Here is a 12,061-nt window from a genome sequence, read left to right as displayed (position 1 = left end):
TGAATGCCCACAAATAAATGAATCTCAGGGTTATATATGGTGACATATGTACCTTGATATTAAACTTACTTTGAACTTTGAACTCAGTCTTTACATTTTTGGACATATTGAGCAGTATTTAAATCTACAGCTGAATAACTGATGTTTGACAACCTTGAGATTTTTTCAGCATCCATAACAATTTTTGCCATTCTACTACACCCTCAGTTCTTTCAGTTTTGTACATACAAGCAACTTTACCTTATCATCGTCTACTGATTGCAAATGTACCCAGTCATGTTATTTACTTTGCTTCTTTTCTCTATGGCCAGTGGCAAAGTGTTTTTGCTCTTTGCTCCCAATGCAATTCATTTTTTTTACCGCTATACTTGAATGGCTTGCATGTTAATGTAGGAGGTATGATTTGTAAATCTACAGATGTCACTACAATTAGTGGTTTTATGGATAGTGAGAGTCTCAGGCTGCAGAAGGATCTTGATCAGCAAGTAAAATGGGAAGACCGATGGCAAATGGAATTTGATCTTGATAGTGTGAAGGATGCAGTTTGGGAAGTTAAATAAGGGTAGAGCATACATAAAGAATGTTAGGGTCCTTGGAAGTGTTGAGGAACAGAGGGACCTTGGTGTGCAAGTTCAAATGTCCCTGGAAGTGGCAGCATAGATATTTAGGGTGGTAAAGAAAGCTTAGTGTGCTACTATTTATCAACAGGGGCATAGAATATTAGAGCAGAAACGTTGTGCTATGACTTTATGAAACTTCGGTAAGAGTATTCTGGAATACTTGTGTAATTTTAATTGTCACTATAAAAAGGACAGGTTGCTCACCAGAATGCCTGGGATGGAATGTTTCATTATCAGCAAACAGTGAATATAATGGACTTGTTTTCTTTTGAGTAGAAAAGGCCGCCAATTGGCAAAACATGAGGAGCATAGATCAGTTAGACAGCAGTATGCTTTGTAGCGCAGATCTCTAAAAATAAAGAGTGGCAACTTAAGATAAAGAGCAATGGTTTTCATATCGAGATGCAAGGCTGGACACAGGCTCACACAGCTTGACTTTGGAAAGCACTGCCTGAGAGGGTGAAGGAGGCAGAGACTCTCTCAAAATTTAAGAAGTTATCTACTGTAGATTAACCGAAAATAGACAACTGTGGAACAAGTGCTGGTAAAAGGATTTAGTACAAATGGGTATGTAGTGATCTGGATGGGCTGAAGGGTCTACTTCTCTGCTGTATGACCTTGACTTCATGAAATACTTTTGCCACACCATGACAATGCTTTCAACAACACGTATCATTGAATTTCATTATGTTGCTGAAAACAGCTGAAGAATTTTATCAGCATAGCCACAGGGAAAAAAAAATTGAATCCACTGTGGCCTTCTAAATATAATTTTATATTGGTTTGAGTTTGCATTGAGAATGAGGTTTTTCACATAAAAATAAATGAACAACCCACTTGAGAAATTCTGCAAAACTATGGTTTAAGATAAAATTATAGTGGACTCTATCTGTCTACCATTTTGCACAACTGACTGATTTCTCAGCAGGAACATCATTGGATAGTAAAATTTTCTAAACAGGAATCCTGCTTCAAAAATGCCATGGGAAAAATTAAGCATACAGAGTATCTAGACTGAAGATGAGCTGCAAAGGAATATATATACACACACATAGCCATCTCATGTGCAAAGTGGCAAAACTTCCAGACCAAACTTGAATTGTTGAAAGATGCACAAAATCTGTGGCAGGGCTTGAATGCTACTATCTCCTACAAAGTGAAAACAAGCGACACAGTTAACAACTAGGCTCTCCTCCCAGATTAGGTCAAAGCCTTTTATGTTCACTTTTAACATCAAAACATGGAGGCACCTTCATGATTTCAGTCTCTAAGGCCAATGTGACAGCACGCTTTATGAGGGTGAACCCACAGAGAGCACCCGTGGTAATCTACCTCAATGACTATTGTCCAGTAACACTTACATCCACTGTCATGGAGTGCTTTGAGAGGTTGGTGATGAAGCGTATCAACTCCTGCCTCTGAAGTGACTTGGATCCACACCAATTGGTCTACTGTCACAAAAGGTGAAAAGCTGATTGCATTTCATTGGCACTTCACTCAACTCTGGAATATCCAGACGACGAAGATGCATACATCAGGACGCTCTTTATCCACGACAACACGGCATTCAATGCCATCATCCACTCAAAACTGATCAATAAGCTTCAAGACCTTGGCCTCAATACCTCATTATGCAGTTGGGTTCTCGATTTACACACTTGCAGTCTCCAATTAGTTCGAATTGGCAACAACATCTCCTCCACAATCTCCATCAGCACAACTGCAACAAAAGGCTGTGTGCTTAGTCCCCTGCTCTACTTGCTTTATACTTATGGCTGTGAGGCAAAACACGGTTCCAATGCCATATTTAAATTTGCTGACACCACTGTCATTGATCGAATCAAAGGTGGTGACAAATCTGCATATAGGAGGGAGATTGAAAACTTGGCTGAGTGGTGCCACAACAACAACTTCTCATTCAATGTCAGAAAAACCAAGGAGATGACTTTTGACTCTAGCAGGAGAACGCCAGAGGGCCATGAGCCAGAGCTCAGCGGAAGATCAGAGGTAGAGAGGGTCAGAATCTTTAAGTTTCTCGGTGTTGTAGCGATGTGCTACACACAGCGCTGAAATAACGACACACAGTCGGTAAGTCGTTTCGAGACTAGTTTATTCAAACTTCGTGGCGCTGGCATTTAATCCCTAGCGCCCGCCCTCTCTGGGCGGAAATGACGTCAGAGGTGCATTACCAAAGTCTCCCCCCGCGCGCTGGCTATTTGTGAGCTGGTTCGCCTGCACAGAAAGTGGGTCGCCACATAATCCCCCCCCAGAACCGGCGATACACCCCCCAATGTCCACAGTCTGGATCAGCCTCTGTTTGGGAGGTCTGCCTCTGCGCCGCGGTGCCTGAACCTCGACCGGCTGCGCCAAGTCCACATGGGCTGGTTTGAGTCGGTCCACCGTGAAAACCTCCTCTCTCCCCCCAATGTCCAGAACGTACGTGGACCCGTTGTTGTTGATCACCTTGAACGGCCCCTTGTACGGCCGCTGTAGCGGTGCCCGGTGTCCGCCCCTTCATACAAACACAAACTTACAGTTCTGCAGGTCTTTGGGTACATGGGTTGGGGTCCGTCCATGCTGTGAAGTTGGTATGGGGGCCAGGGTTGCTGAGCCTTTCGCGTAGCCTGTCCAGGACTGCTGCGGGTTCTTCCTGTTGCCCCCTTGGGGCTGGTATGAACTCTCCCGGGACGGCCAGGGGTGCGCCGTACACCAACTCGGCCAATGAGGCGTGCAGATCCTCTTTGGGCACTGTGCGAATTCCAAGCAGGACCCAGGGAAGCTCGTCCACCCAGTTAGGTCCTCTCAGGCGGGCCATGAGAGCCGACTTCAAGTGACGGTGGAAGCGTTCCACTAGTCCCTTCGACTGTGGGTGGTAGACAGTAGTGTGGTGTAGCTGCATTCCCAACAGGCTGGCCACAGCCAACCACAGGTAATGGTCGGAGGTAATGTGGGCCAGTACCCCGAAGCGTGCTACCCAGGTTGCAATCAGTGCTCAGATGCAGGAATCAGCAGATGCGTCGGTGAGCGGGACCGCCTCTGGCCACCTCGTGAACTGGTCTACCATAGTTAGGAGGTACCACGCTCCTCGGGACACTGGTAGGGGGCCCACGATATCCACATGAATGTGGTCGAACCTCCGGTGGGTGGGTTCAAACTGCTGCGGCGGGGCTTTAGTGTGCCACTGCACCTTGACTGTTTGGCACTGCGCGCACGTTCTGGCCCATTTACTGACCTGCTTGTGAAGTCCGTGCCACGCGAACTTGCTGGAGACCAGCCGAATGGTTGTCCTGATAGATGGGTGCGCCAAACTGTGTGGAGTCGAAAACTCGCTGCCTCCAGGCTGCCGGGATGATGGGGCGTGGTTGGCCGGTAGACATGTTGCACAGGAGGGTCCTCTCACCTGGGCCTACAAGAAAGTCCTGCAGTTGCAAACCCGAGACTGCAGTCCTGTAGCTGGGCATCTCGTCGTCTGCTTGCTGCACCTCCGCCAGTGCTGCATAGTCCACCCCCAGGGACAGGGCCTGGGCAGCTGGTCTGGAGAGTGCATCTGCCACGACGTTGTCCTTTCCCGAGACGTGCTGGATGTCCATCGTGTACTTGGAGATGTAGGACAGATGTTGCTGCTGGCAAGCTGACCAGGAATCGGACACCTTCGTGAACGCGAAGGTCAATGGTTTGTGGTTCGTGAACGTGGTGAACGGCCTGCCTTCTAGGAAGTACCTGAAATGCCGGATGGCCAGATACAGTGCCAACAGCTCCTGGTCGAAAGCACTGTACTTGAGTTCGGGTGGTCGTAGGTGCTTGCTGAAGAACACCAGGGGTTGCCAGCGCCCCTCGATGAGCTGCTCCATCACCCCACCGACTGCTGTGTCGGATGCATCCACCGTGAGGGCAGTCGGAACGTCCGTTCTGGGGTGCACCAGCATTGCGGCATCTGCCAAGGCTTCCTTGGCTTTAACGAAAGTGGCCGCGGCCTCCTCGTCCCACGTAATGTCCTTACCTTTACCCAACATTAGGGTGTACAAAGGGCGCATGATACGGGCTGCTGAAGGGAGGAAACGGTGGTAGAAGTTCACCATACCAACGAACTCCTGTAGGCCTTTGACCGTGTTGGGCCGGGCAAAGTGGCGGATCGCGTCTACCCTGGCGGGCAGAGGTGTTGCCCCATCTTTGGTAATCCTGTGGCCCAGGAAGTCGATGGTATCGAGACCGAACTGGCATTTGGCCGGGTTGATCGTGAGGCCGAAATCACTCAGGCGGGAGTAGAGCTGGCAGAGGTGGGACAGATGCTCCTGGCGACTACTGCTGGCTATAAGGATGTCGTCCAAATAGATGAATGCAAAGTCCAGGTCGCGTCCCACCGCATCCATTAGCCGCTGGAACGTCTGTGTGGCATTCTTCAGGACGAACGGCATTCGGAGGAACTCGAACAGGCCGAACGGGGTGATAAGTGCTGTTTTGGGATGTCTTCAGGGTGCACCGGGATTTGATGGTATCCCCGGACGAGGTCTACTTTGGAAAATATTCTTGCCCCGTGCAGGTTTGCTGCAAAGTCCTGTATGTGCGGCACGGGGTAGCGGTCTGGAGTTGTAGCCTCGTTCAGTCTGCGGTAGTCGCCGCATGGTCTCCAACCCCCAGCTGCTTTGAGCACCATGTGCAGGGGGGAGGCCCATGGGCTGTCGGACCACCGTATGATCCCCAATTCCTCCATCCTCTTGAACTCCTCCTTCGCCAGGCGGAACTTTTTCAGGGGGAGCCTTCGTGCGCGGGCGTGGAGGGGTGGTCCCGTGGTCGGGATGTGGTGCTGAACCCCGTGTCTGGGCATGGCTGCTGTGAACTGCGGTGCTAGAATCGATGGAAAGTCTGCCAGGATCCTGGTGAATGCGTTGTCCGACAGCGTGATGGAGTCCAGGTGTGGGGCCGGCAACTTGGCTTCACCCAGGGAGAACGTCTGGAAAGTCTCGGCATGTACCAGTCTTTTCCCTTGCAAGTCGACCAGCAGGCTGTGAGCTCACAAGAAGTCCGCCCCCAGGAGTGGTTGGGTAACGGCGGCCAGTGTGAAGTCCCACGTGAACCGGCTGGCGCCGAACTGCAGCTGCACTGTGCGGGTGCCATAGGTCCATATCGTGCTGCCATTTGCGGCCCTCAGGGTGGGTCCTGGCTTCCTGTTGCGGGTGTCGTACCCCATCGGGGGCAAGACGCTGATCTCCGCTCTAGTGTGCGAAGAAGCGGCGTCCTGGCTGTTTGCCCAAGATATACAAGAGGCTGTCCTGGTGGCCAGCCGCCATAGTCATTAGTGGCAGCTGGCCCTGGCCCTTGCAGGGCAGGCGATAACGGTGGGCTTTTGTGCCCCACTGCTGGTGGTAGAAACACCACTGTTCACTGGCCTCCTCACTCCTGCCTCTGTGTTGTGTGTGCCCCCCCCCCCGCCAGGCCTGGTCTGGTCTGCTGTTGGGCGCATGGCCTGGTAATCTGACCAACGGACGCCACGCTCTCCCTCTTGGCTTTCCACAGCATGTCTGCCCGGGCCGCCACCTTCCGGGGGTCGCTGAAATCTGCGTCGGCCAGCAGCAGATGTATGTCCTCGGGCAGTTGCTCTAGGAACGCTTGCTCGAACATGAGGCAGGGCTTGTGTCTGTCAGCCAGGGCCAGCATCTCGTTCATCAATGCTGACGGCAGTCTGTCTCCCAAACCGTCCAGGTGAAGCAGGCGGGCACCTCGCTCACGCCGTGAGAGGCCAAAGTTCCAAAGAGCAGCGCTTTGAATGCTTCATATTTGCCTTCTTCCGGGGGCGACTGTATGAAATCCGCAACCTGGGCGGCCGTCTCCTGGTCAAGAGCGTTCACCATGTGGTAGTAACGCGTGGAATCAGAAGATATCTGCCGAATCTGGAACTGGGCTTCTGCTTGGCTAAACCACACGCGTGGTCGCAGCGTCCAGAAAGTTGGCAGTTTTAGCGAAACTGCATGAACAGATGAAGAGTTGGTCATCTTTGGTCCAAATCCCGTTTGGACCGTCGGGGTCACCAATGTAGCGATGTGCTACACACAGCGGTGAAATAACGACACGCAGTCGGTAAGTCGTTTCGAGACTAGTTTATTCAAACTTCGCTGCCCTGGCAATTAATCCCTAGCGCCCGCCCTCTCCGGGTGGAAATGATGTCAGAGGTGCATTACCAAAGTCTCCCCCCGCACGCTGGCTATTTGTGAGCCGATTCACCTGCGCAGAAAGTGGGTCGCCACAGTATTATCATTTCAAAGATCTGTCCTGGGTCCAGCATGTAAGTGTTATTATAAAGAAAGCACAGCAGCACCTTTACTTTCTTAGAAGTTTGTGAAGATTTGGCATGTTATGTAAAACTCTGACAAAAGTCCCCAGATGTGTACATCTCTAGGTGTATAGGGGTGCTGTTGTAGTGAGGTGCACTGGCCTCTACCTTGCTACAGCCAAGCGACTACTCTGAGACAGCTCCCGTCAGGGAGGACCCAATTCCGCACCATCAGGAAACAGTTTCCAACACCATCACTGACCTCATCCACTCTGGAGAACTCCCCACCACTGCCACCGAACTCATAGTTCCTTTATCCCGCACTGCTCACTTCTATTCCCCACCAAGTTCCACAAACTAGATTTCCAGGTGGGCTTACTGTCTCTGCCTGCTTCTGCCCGAGTGAACTCGTGTCCTCATATCTCGATTCAATTCCATCCCCCTTGGATCAATCCCATCCCACCCACATCCGTGACACTTCTCATGCCCTCAGTCTCCGTTCCCTGGATCTGGCCGCTTCATCTTCATCATGGCTCTTTCATCCCTGTACACGTCTATCCCCCATCAGGAAGGCCTCAAAGCTCTCCACTTCCTTCCTGACAGAAGAACCAACCAATGCCCCCTCCACCATCACCCTCCTCTCTCTGCCAGAACTAGTCCTCACTCTGAACAATTTTTCCATCAGCTCCTGCCACTTTCTCCATACTTGAGGGGCGCCCATGGGCACTTGCATGGGCCTCAGCTATGTCTGCCTCTTCATCGGCTTTGTAGAACAGTCTATGTTTGAAGCCTTCCCTTGTTTTGCTCCCCAACTCTTCCTCCGCTACATTGATGACTGCATTGGTGCTGCTTCATGCACCCATGCTAAGCTCGTGAAATTTATCAACTTTATCTTTAACTTCCACCCTGCCCTTAAATTCACTTGGTCCATTTCTGACACCTCCCTCCCCTTTATTGATTTCTCTGAGGACAAACTGCCAACTGACATCTATCCGGAGGAACGGAGTGAAGTTATGATGACGCTAAACAACAACTCCTTTGCTTGCAGCTTCAGAAACAGCTATATTTCTAGTTTTGATATCTCTTTTTTCCCATTTCAAGGTTCTTTTGAAGACCCTGACCTGCAGTTACACTCTGACTTCAGTTCTTTGTGGGAATGGGGCCCATTCTCAGGGCCTCACGACCAGCCATTTTTAAATATCCCAAGGACGTACCCTGGAATGGGAGCGTGTCTTCAGAGTGCTGGATTTTCATGGCTCTGGAGGTGAGTTGATTCTAGGCCGGTGCCCTCGACTGAAGCGTCGTGGGAGAACATTGAACATCGGGAGCAACAGGTTAGATGCCAGGTGTTGTGTGTCCGAAGAGCTGCGCCTTTCTCGGAAAAAGCAACGCAACAGACTTTTAACGTCGTAACTCAGTGAGTTGTTTGTTATGTCTCCCCTGAGAAACAGGGACACCTCTTTTTCCCTTATTAGGGAGAGAGAGCCTGTGGTGTGTCGCATTACCAGGTGAACGAGTAGTCTTTGGGGTATCGCAAGTCTGTGTCTTTATTGATGCTTGAGTGCTCGGTGGAGGGCGCTGATGCTTTTTGCTGGTGGGGACGGGGGGTGGGGGGGTGTCGTTGCTTTGCTGCTGCTTGTGTGCAGGAGGGGGGCTTTGGAGTTCTAACGTTTAACTGTCATTTATGCTTTGGAGCACTGCTCTGTTTTCATGGATGTTAGTGAAGAAAAAGAATTTCAGAATATATATTGTATACATTTCTCTGACATCAAATGTACTTATTGAAACCTATTTATAAGCCTACTGATTCCCATAGTTATCTCAACTATACCTCTCCCCACACTGCCTCCTGTAAAAATGCTATCCCTGTTCTCAGTTCCTTCACTCTGCCACATCTATTCCCAGGACATGGCTTTCTATTGCAGGACATCGGAGATATCATCCTTCTTTAAAGTATGGGGTTTTCCTCCCTCTACTATCAATGCTCCCTTCACCAGGATCTTCTCCATTTCCCATACATCTGTGCTCACCTCATCCTCCCGCCGCCGTCATAGTGATGGAGTCCCTCTTGTCCTTATCTGTGCCTCCGCATCCAGCACGTTATCCTCCACAACTTCTGCCCTCTCAAAATGGATCCTACCATATACATACCTTTACCTCCCCCTTTGCTTTCCACAGGGCTCGGTCCCTCTGCAATACCCTTGTCCATTCATCCCTCTCCACGAATCTCCCACCTGGCACTTACCGCTGCAAACATTCTAAGTGCTACATCTGCCATTACACCTCCACCATTCAGGGCCTCAAACAGTCATTCCTGGTGAGGCAACACTTCACCTGCGAATCTGCTGGGGTCGTCTGTTGTGTCCGGTGCTCCCCACGCAGCCTCCTCTATATTGGTGAGACCCAGTCGTAAACTGGGGGACTGGTTAGTAAAGCACCTCTGCACCATCCCCCACAAGTGGGACTTCCTGGTGGCTAAACATTTTAATTCCGATTCCCATTCTCATTCCCATCGATCCATGGCCTCCTCTCGTTCTAAGATGAGACCACCCTCAGGGAGTTCTGGGTGTTCCAACTGAGTAGCTTCCAATCTCATGACATAAATATCGATTTCTTCTTTCAGTAAACAAAATCCACCCCACCTTCCTGTATTTCCCATTTTGACCTTTTACTTCTCACCTGCCTATTACGTCCCCCTGGATCCCCTCCCCTTCACTTTCTCCTCTGGTCCACTCTCCTCTCCAATCAGATTCCTTCTTCTCCAGCTCTTGACCTTTTCCACCCACCTAGCTTCACCTATTGCCTTCCAGCTGCCTCTTTCCCCTCTCCCCACCTTTTTATTCTGGCACCTTCCCTTTCCTTCTCTGTCCTGAAGAAGGGTCTCGGCCTGAAACATTGACTGTTTACTCTTTTCCATAGATGCTACCTGACCTGCTGAGTTCCTCCAGCATTTTGTGTGTGTTTCTATCGATGTGTGGTGACTAGTATATTGACTGGTTGCATCATGGCCTGGTATAGGAACACCAATACCCTTGAACAGAATAGATGACAAGAAGCAATGGATACAGCCCAGTGCAGAAAGGGTAATGCTGCCCCACACCATTGAGCACATCTTCAAGGAGTGCTGTTGCAGGAGAACAGCATTTATCATTAAGACCACCACCATCCAGGTCATCTTCTCTTCTCACTGCTGCCATCAGGAAGAAGGTACAGGAGCCTCAGCAGCCACTGTATCACTTAACGATCAGGCTGCTGAACCAAAGGGGATATTTTTACACGCCCCGTCACTAAACTGTCCCCACAGTATATGGACTAACTTTCAAGGATGCTTCATCTTGTGTTCTCGATATTCAATGCTTATTAATTTATATTATTTATTTATTTTCTTTTTATATTTGCTTAGTTTATTGTCTTTTGCACATTGATACTTTGTCTTATTCGGTGCGGTCTTTGATTCTATTGCATTTCTTGTGAATGCCTGCAAGAAAATGAATCCCAGGGTTGTATATGGTGACCTATATGTACTTTGATAACAAATATGTTTTGAACTTTGAAGTAGGAAGCCGTACATCTGAAAATGCATTTGAGTGAAGCCAGAATAATTAGTTTTCAATGAGCAACCTTATTCCAACATTAATGTGTTTTTATTTGGTATTCCATACAGACACATAAGGATTATAACAACACAGTATTTTTACAAGATATCATCTCATAGTTAGATCATTCCACATAATTTTTACAGACCATTAGCATTGCCTACACAATTACAGGAATAGTATTACATACTATTAATCGCATACTGAAGATTAGTAACATATGTCATTCCTAAAGAATAGTGAAGAAAATTGGAACAGTGTTAATAACATGAATAAAACATTATTAAATGATTTTCTCCACATTTGTGGAATATCATGACCTGCAAATACTATAAACATCAGAAGTTACAAACTGCATTTGCATTTTTGACAACTTTATTGCACTACATAAAGCTGATTTAATTCACTTTCTCCTATTGCAGTGATTTGTAGGATAGAATTTGTTTGCAAATAGAGTCAGATTTACATGGAAATATCCTCAGAAGCTTGTGATTTTCTTAGGTGAAAATTGCTTATGTGGGATCAAGGTAAGGAATATTAGCATTAGCTGTGTGTATAATATCATTATGTAGTCCAGCTTTTTAAATAAAATGGTATGCTAGTCCAAGTTTTATTTGTTGAATTGATTTACAATTCTGTGGTTTTCCTAACTACAATTTTAAAAATTGGAGGTAGAACCAAATTAAGAAGAAAAATTATGCCGTATCTAGAGGTCTGCTAGGAATTCAGTAGATAATAAACAAGGTTTATTGGACATTGGACACATTGGACTCTTCTGGATGGCAACTGTGAAGTACAATCAACCCATTTATTTTAAGAAAATAATGTTGCATATACAGTATTTTGTCTTCCAGATGTGATCTCAACAAAGATACTTGTACCTGAAGCAAGAGTATCTAGTCTGAAAAAAAGCTTTGGTAAACAGAATATTGTGCTAAGCAGAGCAGTGTTGGTGCTCATGCCAGGTATGTGTAGGGTCCTTTGCATTGCATTAAGCTACCACGCAGGAGGCTCTGCAAATTATTTTTGGTAGAATGGGCTTTTCCTTTGCAGGAGTAATTCATCTGATCTCACCTGCCAGTCCAGAGGATGAAGGTCATGGAGAAAGGGTGTCACGTGGCAGACGAGGAGTGAGGAATAATTTCAGACATGATTGATAGGAAAGATCAGGATCATGGGGAGAGTAGGAATAATGGTTTTGGAATGAAGAACAGGAAAGAGGATCCTGGGGTGGATTAAAGGCAAAACTATCACAAATTGCTGGGAGGGAGGAATAGGGACTAATGAAACAAATTGGTGGGGGGGCATGAGAGGCGGATTTGGGGTGAGGTCTTGTTCACATGATGATTGTCGTGGTTAAGGAGATGATCAAACAGTGATTGAAAAGTGGAAAATCAAGGATGTGAATTGTAGAGAGGGGTCATTGATACGATTTGAAAATTGTTGGAAGTATGATCAGCTAGTTTCTCGATGTGGTGGAGATATCAGTAATAATAAGTTAAAGGAGGATTTACCTGTAAGAAAATCAGATAGGATCGTCCAGGCATTGCTCAAACCCTCTGGTTAAGAGTCTACTT

At 47.9% G+C, this 12,061-nt stretch overlaps 1 long non-coding RNA gene across 1 annotated transcript; it reads left to right on the top strand.

The window, feature by feature from the left end:
* Positions 1-7,780: 7,780 nt before the first annotated feature.
* Positions 7,781-11,091, top strand: LOC140737432 (uncharacterized). The gene is made up of 2 exons (XR_012101140.1): positions 7,781-8,152; positions 9,808-11,091. It is a non-coding gene; the product is annotated as an uncharacterized lncRNA (long non-coding RNA).
* Positions 11,092-12,061: the final 970 nt, after the last annotated feature.

The sequence above is a fragment of the Hemitrygon akajei genome, chromosome 2, assembly GCF_048418815.1.
Source record: "Hemitrygon akajei chromosome 2, sHemAka1.3, whole genome shotgun sequence".
Classification (NCBI taxonomy): Eukaryota; Metazoa; Chordata; class Chondrichthyes; order Myliobatiformes; family Dasyatidae; genus Hemitrygon; species Hemitrygon akajei.
The sequence above is the reverse complement of the archived record's forward strand: the minus strand, read 5'-3'. Positions and strand labels throughout refer to the sequence as shown.